Source organism: Carettochelys insculpta, chromosome 2 (assembly GCF_033958435.1).
Source record: "Carettochelys insculpta isolate YL-2023 chromosome 2, ASM3395843v1, whole genome shotgun sequence".
Classification (NCBI taxonomy): domain Eukaryota; kingdom Metazoa; phylum Chordata; order Testudines; family Carettochelyidae; genus Carettochelys; species Carettochelys insculpta.
The window spans coordinates 24,134,205-24,147,855 of record NC_134138.1 but is presented as its reverse complement, the minus strand read 5'-3'; positions in this window follow the sequence as shown (position 1 = coordinate 24,147,855).

The window sequence follows — 13,651 nt, the reverse complement described above, 5'->3', positions numbered from 1 at the left end:
CATTCTGGCAGCAGTGCTAAGGGGCCTGGGGCTCTGGCCACCACCAATGGTGCAGTAGCAGTGGCAGTAGCCAAGAGCACTGGGTCCCTTTGAATTGCTCATGCCTGGGACAATTGCTCCCTTTGCCCTTACCATCGGCAGGCATGTGTCTTGCTTATGTTGCTCCAGGATGTTTACAGGCATATCATACCCATTATTGAGGGCTGTAGCCAGTGGCTGGTGTTTGTGTGGTATATTGATATCATAGTACCACTTTCCATGGAGAGAGGTCTGTCTTTGGCTGACCACATTACTGGCTCTGTTTGTTAGTTTCTTTGCCTGTTACTCTCTTGAGATGTTCTTGCTCCTTTAAGCTGATCCTAGATGGGCAGAGTAGGCTATGCCAACGTCTAGCCTGTGCTGGCAGCGCAGTCAACATTTTTCACAAACGTGATTGTGTGATTTTGTAAAGCTGTGAGGCTCCAGGCACACAGTACTGAGCAAGTGGGGGCAGTGAGGCTCTATAAAAATGGCTTCCCAGACCCATTTTCACCCCCAGTGAGAGCCAAATTATACCTTCCCTGCCTGCATGCCCACAGAGGCGGGTAGAAAGCCACTCCTGTCTCAGTGTATTCCCAACTGGGAGCCAGAAAAGCATAAAGGGGAGGGGACAGTTTGCTAGGAAGAGGAGACTCCTTCTATGCACCACTAGATCTGCACTGGAAAGGAAGCAGTGTTCCCTGGGCTCTACCCCCAATAGCAATTTAGGACAATGGCTCGAGATGCTGCTGCTCAAGCACCTCCACAGCATGTCTCAGCCTTGCAAGAGGCATAACAGAGCTGTCTGATGGGCTCTCTCTCTCTCTCATATGACAGCATTCTGTCCTGAAGTGGTATTCTTCAAAGCATTGTTTCTCCCTGTCAAGTTGTTGCACATCTAAGGCAAGAGGCTCTTTTGCAGAACTGCTTCTACTCTCAGGCAAGCTTTTTAAATTATATTGTCACCAAAAACTCACTAAAGACTCCTAAAATTTTTCGCCACATTCTTTCATGCCATTTTCCAAGAGATTTGTGGGAATATAATTTAATGTTTGTAAATGTGGGAAATGTCTGGCTTTTGCCTTTCTCTATGTGGGAAAAAAAAGAGTTTTGATTCATTTTTAATGGGAATTCTGGAAAGTCACTCAAATGTTTGAAAGTTAGGAGGTAAAGGGTGTGACCTTCCCGGGTCAGAGTGTACATGTCGAAGAATAAAGCTGAGGTGATGTAATAGCTGCAGTCGCATTGCTATCTGTGTAATAGCAGTTCTGGTGAACAAAATAAAGGTTAAAAACACAAAAAGAGCCCCCTCCCCCCAAAAAAGCCCAAGATTTTCAAAGCAACTAGTGATTTTGAGTGCCTCAGCTCTTAGGCACCCAGGTAGATCCTGAAAAAGTGAAGAGCAACCATGAAAAACCAGGCCCCTTTGAGATGTCTCAGCATGGACACCTCAAAATCAAGGTACCAAAAATTGTGAGTCATTTTTGAAAATCTTAGTCAGTGTAAACAAAGGGAAAAACAGCTAAGCTCAGTAATCCAGTGGAAAGCTACAGAGTTGCCAGCTACAGTTCAACTGTCAGAACCCAACTCTGCCTTTGTTTACATCACAAACTTCAGTGGTGCCACATGCACCAGGATGGAACCAAAGTTTAGAAACAGAGAGAAAGAAATTTTTTTTTCCTTCTTCAGTGCAGGATCTGGTTTTCCCTGAAGGATGCATTACTTTACAAGAAGACACGCACACACACACACACACGATGAGAGTCACAAAAAATGAGAATGAGCAAACTATTCCAGAGGCAATGGATGAAGCTAAGCGGAAAATTGTGTAGGCCTTTTCCAAAAAGGGAGTTTTGTTGGTGAGTGTTTACAGTGCTTTGAAGTAGAAATAGCACTTTCTAAAGCAGACAACATGAGCTTCCAATGGTTGTATAAGACAGTTAACAGATTTAGAAATCCTGAGACAATGAAAATGAAGATGACCTTTCCTCCTCTTTCAGGGGCAGAAATTTAAGAGCTTTGCTAGATTTGCAGAGTTTCGACATAATAAGATTTGAGACTATGGCAAAGGAAGAAGTTGAGTGCTTTATCAGAGAAAGCCTATTAGGAAAGGCTTTCTAGTTGCACATTGGGAAGAGCCAGACCCAGGAAGTGTAGACATTTCTAAACCACTAAAAAGCTATGCCTCCTAGTACTGCCAGACTGTCCCTCGCAAGTACCGTCTTCAACTGAAATATTCAGAGAAAGTCATCTGAATACTTTCCACCACACAGGATGAGAAAAAAGAATAAAATCATGACCAAAAAAAAAAAAGCAGCAGAGACTTTCCATGCCAGAAGGAGACCCAGTGTTTGGCAAATGGAAGAAAAGGAAAAAGACTGATCCTATTCAGAGTAAAATTCATGGAAATAACTGATATTAGGGGCCAGAATCTGATACTCTTACTCAAGTTAGGAAGCATTTTATTCCACAAGGGGCCCAATTTACTTGACTAGCAGGGGCTGGATCTGCAAGGACACATGGGAACTTGCAGTGCTCCTCACTTTTTGGCGTTGTGCTACCCAATGGAATTCCCAAGGGAGGCACGTAGGCTCCCTTTACAATACCTGGGGATAATTCAGTGCCTTAGGAAGGAATCCACAACAGACAGCATGCTCAGTGTGGAGCCCCACATAATCTGACCAATAGGAAATGCCAATCATAGTGGTGTGACCCCAGCCCTGTCCCTCATACGGATGTAAGTGTGTAACTCTGGGTCGGAGTTTGACACTTCAAACTGCTTGGGCTTCACAGTCAGACCCCTGTCCTGGTTTCAGGCACCGAAACCCTTTCTTGTGAATAATGACACTGTTGGAAGATGTAGCTGTGGTGTCCCCTTTTTAACTATCAGCAGAGCATGCATCCAGGGTGTGGGAGAGCCTGATTCAGTCCCCTGCCCTTTCTAGTTTTGAGAAGGGACTAGAACTTGGGTGTCTTCTCTTTCAGGATAATACCCTCTGGGCTTTCTGGGTCTCTTTCATTCTCTCATGTTGAGGCTCTTCCAAGCTGCATAAATAACTAAATAAACTTTAGATTAACAGGCCTGTGTCTTCTACATCCCTGGTAAATGCACTAACCAGTGGAGTGTAGAGTCATTCTGATTCAGTGCCTATTAAGTATTTGTAAAGATTGGAACAGCTTCAACAGAAGAGACTGAGAAAAGTAGCACAATCCAGAACCCAGGGCATGCTCCTGGGAGTGGGAACACTCTAGTTCATGTTCTTTTTCCACATTCAGCAGAGAAGTGAGTTGAAACAGTGTCCCAGCTCTGGGGTGAGAGGTCTCCCTGCTGGCCTGAGTTGTAAAGACAGTGCATCCTCTGGAATTTAGTGTGAGGTACAATCTGGTGGGTAGCTCCTGAGACAGCCTACTGGCTGAATAGGAAGGGGAAATGCTTAGTTGGAGGATGACATTGGATTTAGGTGACTGGCACCTGGGCAGCTAGAATGAGATGGCTGTGAGGATGCTCAGATTTTCAAACACCTAAGCTGCGTCTACACGTGCACGCTACTTCGAAGTAGTGGCACCAACTTCGAAATAGCGCCCGTTGCGTCTACACGCGTCGGGCACTATTTCAAAGTTAACTTCGACGTTAGGCGGCGAGACGTCGAAGTCGCTAACCTCATGAGGAGATATGAATAGCGCCCTACTTTGACGTTCAACGTCGAAGTAGGGACCGTGCAGACGATCTGCGTCCTGCAACGTTGAAATTGCTGGGTCCTCCATGGCGGCCATCAGCTGGGGGGGTTGAGAGATGCTCTCTCTCCAGCCCCTGCGGGGCTCTATGGTCACCGTGGGCAGCAGCCCTTAGCCCAGGGCTTCTGGCTGCTTCGGCGGCAGCTGGGGATCTATGCTGCAGGCACAGGGTCTGCAACCAGTTGTCAGCTCTGTGTATCTTGTGTTGTTTAGTGCAACTGTGTCTGGGAGGGGCCCTTTAAGGGAGCGGCTTGCTGTTGAGTCCGCCCTGTGACCCTGTCTGCAGCTGTGCCTGGCATCCCTATTTCGATGTGTGCTACTTTGACGTGTAGACGTTCCCTCGCTGTGCCTATTTCGATGTTGGGCTGAGCAACATCGAAGTTGAACATCGACGTTGCCGGCCCTGGAGGACGTGTAGACGTTATTCATCGAAATAGACTATTTCGATGTCGCAACATCAAAATAAGCTATTTCGATGTTGGCTGCACGTGTAGACGTAGCCCTAGAGATGTCACCAGTGGACATTTAGGTGCCCAGAAACTTTAGACACCTTCAGAGTTAGGTAACAAATGAGCAGAGATTTTGAATATCTCAGTGGTCCCTAAATGTTGGAATTAGGTACTGAAAGTGGCAGCTGTTACCCAAAATTAGGCCAGCTACTAAGCTTAGGGAGGACTAATGGCCCACTGGAGTTTGGCAGAAAGCAACATGTTTATTACAATGATAACTAAGCTCAAGAAAAGTGTGGGGGAAGGCGGTCAGAGTCACACTCGCACTCCCAGGCACTGCAGATATCAGGATTCTCTCAGGACAAGCACGGCACTGCAGATGTCAGGATTCTCCAGGGCAGGAGAATGTCTTCCCGAGGCATCATGGAAAGCGATGGGGTGAACCACTGGCCAGGCAGTCCAGGCGAAGGGCCTTCCCAGGAGGTGCAATCTTGTGAATGCGCTCCTGAGCATCTGGCTCCTTCCCCTGCTAAGGACCTGCTCATTCTGGTCTATGGCTAGAAATGACTTGGCCATGTCTGGTTGGTCAAACCCCCCCACCCCCAGGTAGTGCCCATGCATGGAGCATGTGATATCTACCTGATCAGGGTCTCTGCTGCTGAGTGTCCCATGCTTTGAGCATGTAATAGCTACCTGATCAGGGTCCCAGACCCCTTTGCCTACCTGGGAGCTCTGCCAATCTGCCATCTGCTTAGACAGTCCATTCATCCCCACATACTTTCCAGGAGACGGTGCAGGGAGAACCATAGCCCAGGCATTCAGTGAAAGACAGGAGCGGGGTGGAGGTGTAAAAAGCTTTTTAGACGTACAGATCACTGCTGCTCCTATAACAGCAGCTAGGGCCCTGACACGGTTTTGTACATCTAGCCCAAAGCCCTATCCATACAGAGTAAGTTGTCTACCTCTGTGTCAAGATGATACATAGTTATGCCATGGAATAGAGACCTAAAAATCGCAAGGGTAAACTAATGTGAGAAAAAATCAGACATCAAGAAGCCAGTTTTCCTCATAGAAGAGACTTGTCTTTTTCAAAATATAATCTGTACTGCTTTTTAAACTCTGGAGAGAAAACCATACCTAAAATATTTTATTTTGGAGTTTTTACATGTGATAGTTTAAGGGAGTTATTTCAGAAAGTGTCTGGGGGCCATTTGACGCCTGTCCATTTTTAAAGAAGCTATTGATAGTCACCAGGTGATGCTATTACAGATAGTACATTCCGATCAGAAAACTGGGTTATTCTGAAGTTGTATCTTATGGAAAATGCTGTTTGACAGCTGCTCATGTCTCTAACAACTTCCATTTAACATGAATAGCTCCTTTGAACTAGCAAAACAAGCAAGCAGTCATATAGCACTTTAAAGACTGACAAAATAATTTATTACGTGATGAGCTTTCGTGGGGCAGACCCACTTTAGCCATAACTTCTGCCAAGAGGTTATATCTGTTCAAGAGAACAAAATATTAGATGGGGCCAAAACACTACAGCAGAGATAGTGATTAGATACAATTCTCCTGCTAAAAGCCATGAGGAACCCTCAGAGGAAACTATTTGTAACCCACAGCAGAGGAATAATACCACTTTTGGGGGTTCTATTTACGGGTGTAATTCCAAGTGAGTGTAGGATTTTACTCTAAAAAGGGTAAAATGAAAGTTGTAAGAGGGGCAAACAGAGATGTAGGATGGTTTTTGCTAGCTATAACCATCCATCCACCAGCATTTTGAGGTAAATCATATAGAGATATTCCCTACAATGGCAGAGGAACCTCTAATGCTAATTTTATCATTCCTACATAACAAGTGAAGTCAATAAACTCCGATATCATCTTACTTTGAATTACTCCCAGATACTATTTTTAGATTCTTCTCTCCCACGATTTTTAGATGCAGAAAGTAACATCTGCTTCAAGTACTTCACATATTGTTAGTCCTCAAGGAGCTCTTACTCAGTTCAGCTGATTCAATGGAGTTGAAAAAAGGAGGATGAACATGAGACACTGGGTACCTAAGGCATGTTCATCACTATTGTTATTTTTCCTATAGTGGCAACTGGCCTCTCGGCAAAGACTGCTTGGCTTGTATAATGTATCCACATAAATTCAGCAGCCTGGCAAAATTCTACTTTTTCAGTCACATGTCCAAGAAAAAGATTATTCACCTTAAGTGAGTAAAATAGTTTCATTAGGGTAAAGGTGGGTGAGTAGATTTTCTGCCCGAACTGATACAATTTTGCAAGTGTGCCATAAAGTTTAATATCTTACATAGTACACTCTATACGGCTATGTCACTGTGTCAGTCCATAAAGGAAGGGTGAGTGGGTGAGACTGTTTGCAGGGCTCAGACAAATATGTCTGAAAGTGTTGGACATGCTAGATTACAGGGCATATTTTGTTCATACATGCTAGGAGCAGTAATCCTAGGAACATGCACTATAAAAGGAGGTGATCACACAGAATGTTTTTTTGCTACGTGCTGCTATTGAGCATAGCACTTCATCTGCTCTCTTTCATTAAGGGTGCATTAGAAACTCTGACAGTATGTGGGAAGCTATGCTTCTGAAGAGCTCTGAGACCAGCAAAGATTGATTTGCAGGTACAACCCAGGCACAGAATGGAATGAAATGCTGCAACAGTCTTAGCAACTGCAAAACGTACTAAGCGCTCCTATTATGTCAGCCCTTCATGGAGCCAAAAGCTAAGTGATTTGGAGCAATCTGAAGATGATGTCTAAGGTGACCAGATCATTGAATCATAGACTCCTAGGGCTGCAAGAGACCTCAGGAGGTCACTAAGCCCGGCCCTCTGCCTAAAGCAGGCACAACCCTAACTAAATTATCTCAGCTCGGACTTTGTCAAGACAGGACTTAAAAATCTCTAGGGATGGAGGTTCCAACACCTCTCTAGATAATGCATTCCAGTGCTTCACCACCCTCCTAGTGAAACAGTTTTTCATAATATCCAACCTAGACCTCCCAAACTGTAACTTGAGGCCATTGCTCCTTGTTCAGCCATCTGTCACTTCTTAGAACAGCCTCTCTCCATCCTCCTTTGCATCCCCTTTCAGGAAGTTGAAGGCTACTATCAAATCCCCCCTCACTCTTCTCTTCTGCAAACTAAATGAGCCTGTGTTGTGTCCCTTAGCTTCTCTTCATAGGACATATGTTCCAGTCTACTAATTATTTTGACTGCCCTCCATTGGACCCTCTCCAATGCGTCCACATCCTTTCAATACTGTGGGGACCAGAACTGGATGCAATATTCCAGATGTGACCTCACCACTGCTGAATAAAGGAGAAAACTTCTCTAGATCTGCTGGAAATGCTCCTACTAATGCACCCTACTATCTTGGCTACAAGGGCACACTGTGGACTAATATCCTCCTCTCTTCCACTGTAATCCCCAAGTCCTTTTCTGCTGCATTGCTACTTAGCCAGTCAGTCCCCAGCCTGTAAGAAGGCTTGGTATTCTTCCATCCCAAGTGCAGGACTCTGCACTTGTTCTTGTTGAACCTCATCAGATTTCTTTTGGCCCAATCCTCCAATTTATCTAGGTCATTCTGGATTCTTTCCCTACCCTCCAACATTCTACCTGTCCCACTAGATTAGTGATATCCACAAGTTTGCTGAGGGTGCAATCTATCCCCTTACCAGGTCATTAATAAAGATACTGGACAATGCTGGATCATTGGGGCATTCCATTTGAAACTGGTAGCCAGCCAGACACCAAGCCATTGATCACTACCCATTGGGCTGAACCATCTAGCCAGCTTTCTTTCAACTTTACAATCCATTTATCCAAGCCATATTTTCTTAACTTGCGGACAAGAATATTGTGGGAGACTGTATCAAAATCCTTGCTAAAATCAAGGTATGTCACTTCCATTGACTTCCCCATGTCCACAGAGCCAGTTACTTCATCATAGAAGCTAATGAGACTGGTCGGGCATGACTTGCCCTTGGTGAATCCATGCTGACTATTCCTGATCACTTTCCCCTCTTCCAAGTGTTCAGAATGGATCCCTTGAGGATCTCTTCTATGATTTTTCTGGGGACTGAGGTAAGTGTGACTGATCTATAGTTATCTGGATTGTCCTTCTTTCTGTTTTTGAAGATGGAAACTATACTTGCCTTTTTTCAATCATCCGGGACCTTGAAGTGAAATCATAGATAAGGTATAGAAAACCCGCTATGCCTGTGGCTGCTAGTCTGACCTTGAAGTGCAATCATATCATAGAAGTGGAAGGAATCTGAGAGGTCATTGAGTCCAATCCCCTGTCCTCACAGCAGGACCTTTCACCATCCCTGACAGTTTTTTTTTTTGTAAATACCACCTGCTCCAGATACTTGAAAAACCCCTCAAGGATTGACTTCAGAGCACTGGGATTACAATGTCTCCCAATCTCTATGTGTTTTCAAAGGCAATGGCCAAAGGTTCTGCAACGACATTTGCCAACTCCCTCAGTGCTTTTGGATGTGTTAAATTTGGACCCAGGGATTTGTGTATGTCTAGCTTTTCTAAATAACGCTTAGCCTGTTCTCCCCACACTGAGGGCTGCCGACATCATTTTGATATTGCGTGACTTAGTGCAGTAGTCTGGGAGCTGACCTTGTCCATGAAGACAGAGGCAAAAAAAGCATTAAGTACTTCAGTTTTTCCCACATTATCTGTCACTAGATTCCTTCCCTCATCCCCACACCTTCGCTAATTACCCTCTTATTGTTAACATGCCTGTAGAAACCCTTCTTGTTACCCTTCCCATTCCTTGCTAGCTGCAGTTCTAATTGTGCTTTTGCTTTCCTGAGTGCTTCGCTGCATTCTGCAGCCATATATTTATACTCTTCCTTCGTCATCTGTCCAAGTTTCCACTTCTTGTATGAGTCCATTTTGAGTTTGAGGTTGCCAAGGATGTCTCTGATAAGTCAAGCTGCTTGCCTACTATGTTTGCTTTCTGCACATTAGGATGGCTTGTTCCTGTGCCTTCAGCAAGACTCCTTTAAAATACTGCCAGTTCTCCTGAACTCCTTTCCCCTTCGTATTAGCTTCCCAGGGGATCCTGCCCATCCATTCTCTAAGGGAGACAAAGTGCACTCTTCTGAAGTCCAGGGTGTGTATTTTGCTGTTCTCCTTTCTGTATTTTGTCAGGATCCTGAAATCTATCATCTCATGATCACTGCAGCCCAGGTTGCCACCCACTTCTGCTTCTCGTACTAGTTCCTCCCTGTTTGTGAGCAGCAGGTCAAGCTGCATATGGCTCCTGGTCAGTTCCTTCACCATTTGTACCAAGAAGTTATTTTGAACATTCTCTGGATTGTCTGTGTACTGCTGTCCCAATATTAAAGGGGACCATGCTAATATTAGGAACAAGCACTTATTCGTAAAGTCTCAATACTCTGTTTTGTTTTGATTGATAGGCAACAACTACACTGAAAAATGAGTTTCAGGTGAAGCTCAGGAACAAGGGATGAGTTTTATTTGGTGCTATGATTAACTTAATGTAGGATAGAGATTTCTGAGACAGGTTATGGTATCCTGCTAACTACCCCCTATTTGAATCCTAAAGTCTGGAGTAGGCCTATAATCCTATAGGTCAGAAACCCAGTTAGCATGACTGGAAGGTTATCCCCGCTTGCCTGTCCCACCCCCCATGTCACTCACAAGACCCAGGGAAGGTCGTCCCAACTCGGACAGGGCCTTGGAGTTTGGAGGGAGGGATGGTTGCCCCCGCAACCACATTTCAAGAAGAGGCCATGCAAGTGAGAACCAGGACATAGCACCATCCCATTTGCTATCCCAGGCTGGTACTCAAAACAAATGTGTTATTGCTCTATGCTGTTACTGTCTCTTTTGCTTCAATCTGCTAGATAAGCACTCTTGGATGTGTCTGTGTGAAGGTGCCATCATTGCTCTTGTAGATGCATGTTCCATCCAATTAGACACAGAGATGTTATTGCATGTCTGTTTTGGTTAAGTAACTTGTTAAGGAAAGCCACTTGTACTAGAGATCACAAGTTCTATAAGCAATGGGCAGGGATACTCTGTAACCTTTTTAGATTATTGGCTCATTATGCTCATTTTGTCTTGCTGCTAGGACCTATCCAGGCTTGGGTAACACCCATGCTGTAGTTTCCCCACTCCCTGCCCACCAATAATCTATATAATCAATTGTAACCTATTGTCTGGCAGTGCTTCACTGAGTCCTGATGGGTGAAGTGACACTCCACCAGCACTGTGTGTAATAAACTCTCCTGCTTGCTTCATACACGGGGTCCAGACTTTGTTCCAACACTTAAAAACTGTTCAGCTGAAAATAAGCATTTCTTTCAAGAGCCACCTATTTAATTTGCTTGACTTTCAGTAGAATTTATGCATCTAAGTCTTGCGAGTGTTCATGAAAATCCCCACCAGGTTGTGAGCTTTTACTTCTCAGATGAAATACTTATTCATAGCTATAAAGCACTTCTTTTCTGATGCTGAGCACAAATCACATTAAAAGAAAGTGGATATTTTTTCACCATAACTGGAAATCACATCCTCCCTCCCCCGCAGTCCAGTGTGGGTACTTACCTATGCTAGCTCAGCTAAAAATAGCAGTGGGACATTGCGGCAGCGGGGGCGGGGGTGTGTATGTGTCGGGCTGGCTGCCTGAGCACAGACCCAGGGGATGTGGTAGGTTTGGAGCCAGGCAGCCAGTCCAAACAGTTGACAATATTGCATTGCCCACAGTTCTATTTTTAGCATGCTAGCTTGCAGGGCTGCCCCAGGGTGCAGAGCCCGAGGCAACCCTCCACAGCAGGCCCTGCCCCTGCCCCTGCCCACCTTTGTTCCGTCCCTCCCCACTCCACCCCTCCCCATGCCCCACGCTTGCACTGACTCTTTCCACCCATGCTCTGTCCCCTCCTGCCACCATTGAACCCCTTCCCCCAAGAGCCTGCCTCATGTGACACAGCCTGGGGGATAACTAAGGGGAAAGGGGACCTCCAGTCACTGTAGCAATGGGAATTAGAGCTACCTGGCAGCCTGCTCTGCCCCACCACCCTTCCCAGCCTGTTGTGCTCTGCTTCACCATGGTGGTGAGCCCGAATCCAGCCCCAGACCACTCCCCAGAGTGATGCAGGACTTGGGCTACGTCTACACGTGCACCCAACTTCGAAATAGCTTATTTCGATGTTGCGACATCGAAATAGGCTATTTCGATGAATAACGTCTACACGTCCTCCAGGGCTGGCAACGTCGATGTTCAACTTCGACGTTGCTCAGCCCAACATCGAAATAGGCGCAGCGAGGGAACGTCTACATGCCAAAGTAGCACACATCGAAATAAGGGAGCCAGGCACAGCTGCAGACAGGGTCACCGGGCGGACTCAACAGCAAGTCGCTCCCTTAAAGGGCCCCTCCCAGACACACTTTCATTAAACAGTGCAAGATACACAGAGCCAACAACTAGTTGCAGACCCTGTATATGCAGCACGGACCCCCAGCTGCAGCAGCAGCAGCCAGAAGCCCTGGGCTAAGGGCTGCTGCCCACGGTGACCACAGAGCCCCGCAAGGGCTGGAGAGAGAGTATCTCTCAACCCCCCAGCTGATGGCCGCCATGGAGGACCCCGCTATTTCGATGTTGCGGGACGCGGATCGTCTACACGTCCCTACTTCGATGTTGAACGTCGAAGTAGGGCGCTATTCCCATCCGCTCATGGGGTTAGCGACTTCGACGTCTCGCCGCCTAACGTCGATTTCAACTTCGAAATAGTGCCCAACACGTGTAGCCGTGACGGGCGCTATTTCGAAGTTACTGCCGCTACTTTGAAGTAGCGTGCACGTGTAGACGCAGCTTTGGAGGAGCAGGCTGAGGCTGGGGCCAGGGCACTTCCCATTGCCACAGTGGAGCAGAGCACAGCAGGCTGGGGAGAGGGTGGCAGGGCAGAGTGGAGCAGGCTGCAAGGCAGCTCCAGCTGCTGCCGCCATGGTAAGTTCAGGGGGGCCTGACCCCTGCTGCTGCCCTGTGCCAGGCCCCTGCCAGATAATCCCAGGCCATCTTGGGCCATGTGGGTAAAAGCACAGTTCAGATAGCTGCTTTGTGCTGCCCCCATCAAAGAGCAGGGCCTGGGGTGATGCCCCTGAACTGTCCTATGTATAGGACAACCACGGTAGCTTTACATAAAAACATAAGAAAGGCCATGCTGGGTCCAACCAAAGGTCCATCTTGCCCAGTAACCTGTGTTCCGGCAGCGACCCTTGCCAGATGCCCCTGAAGGAGTGAATAGAACAGGTAATCATCAAAGGGATCCCTCTCCTGTCACCCATTTCCAGCCTCTGACAGATGGAGGTTAGGGACACCATTCCTACCCATCCTGGCTAATAGCTATTGATGGACCCAACCTCCATGAACTTATCTAGTTCTTTTCTGAACCCTGTTAAACTCCTGGTCTTCAAACATCATCTGGCAAACTGTTCTACAGGTCTACTATGTGCTGTGCGACGGAAAACTTCCCTTTGTTAGTTGTGTTTAGTTGAGCTGATGGAAGTTTGTTGGCCACCCCCCTCCTGGTACAAAGGGACCTACACCTCCCAGCTACAGTGTAGGCATGCTCAGTGAGACCTGTGCTCTCAGGTCAGTTACAGCAAACATAGCTAGCAAGAACATCTGTAACAGCAACATGTAGTGATTTTCATTAATGATACAATATTGGAAGAAAAGGAGAAACTTCAAGAGCAGCACTGAAAAATCTTTTGGCAAGCTCACTCTAGTCTATCTGTACTACTCGCTCAACAAATACAATTTTTCATATAACTCTGGAAAGTTAATCAAAGCACCAAAGACATACCCATCTGTCACATGATAGTAAACTGTGTGCCAGTAGCAATACAAAGAAAAACACAATTATTCTTCTTAGAACTCGAAACATAAACACACACTACTGGTACCAAAAGGCTTATGAAAAAGACAAGACAGATGTCCCTATGTTATTAATATACGGATGCGATTCTGTTTACAATTAAATATCTGATATTCAGATTACCAAAATCAGTGAGTATTGTATCAAAATCTGGAAAAGCATCATGTTACTAAACATACTAGACAAAATGCTGCCCAAAATTGTATTAGCCTGTTGGAATTAGAGCCAGAAAACCACAATTTATATTCATATTAAACTGACGAGTGGCTTGACTAACATAATCAAAGACAAAATAGAATCAGCAATATAGAGTCTGCAATGAAGTAGTGCTATGAAAAAACACTGACAACTCAAAACATTTTTCTGTCAAGGGGAATGAGTAGGATGGTTAAAAGTTGTCAATTCATATTCCAATAACTGAGGGTAAAATCATCCATCTGATACTGTTAAAAGCTATGATCAGAACTCTGTAAATATGTAGAAGAGTGGCTATGA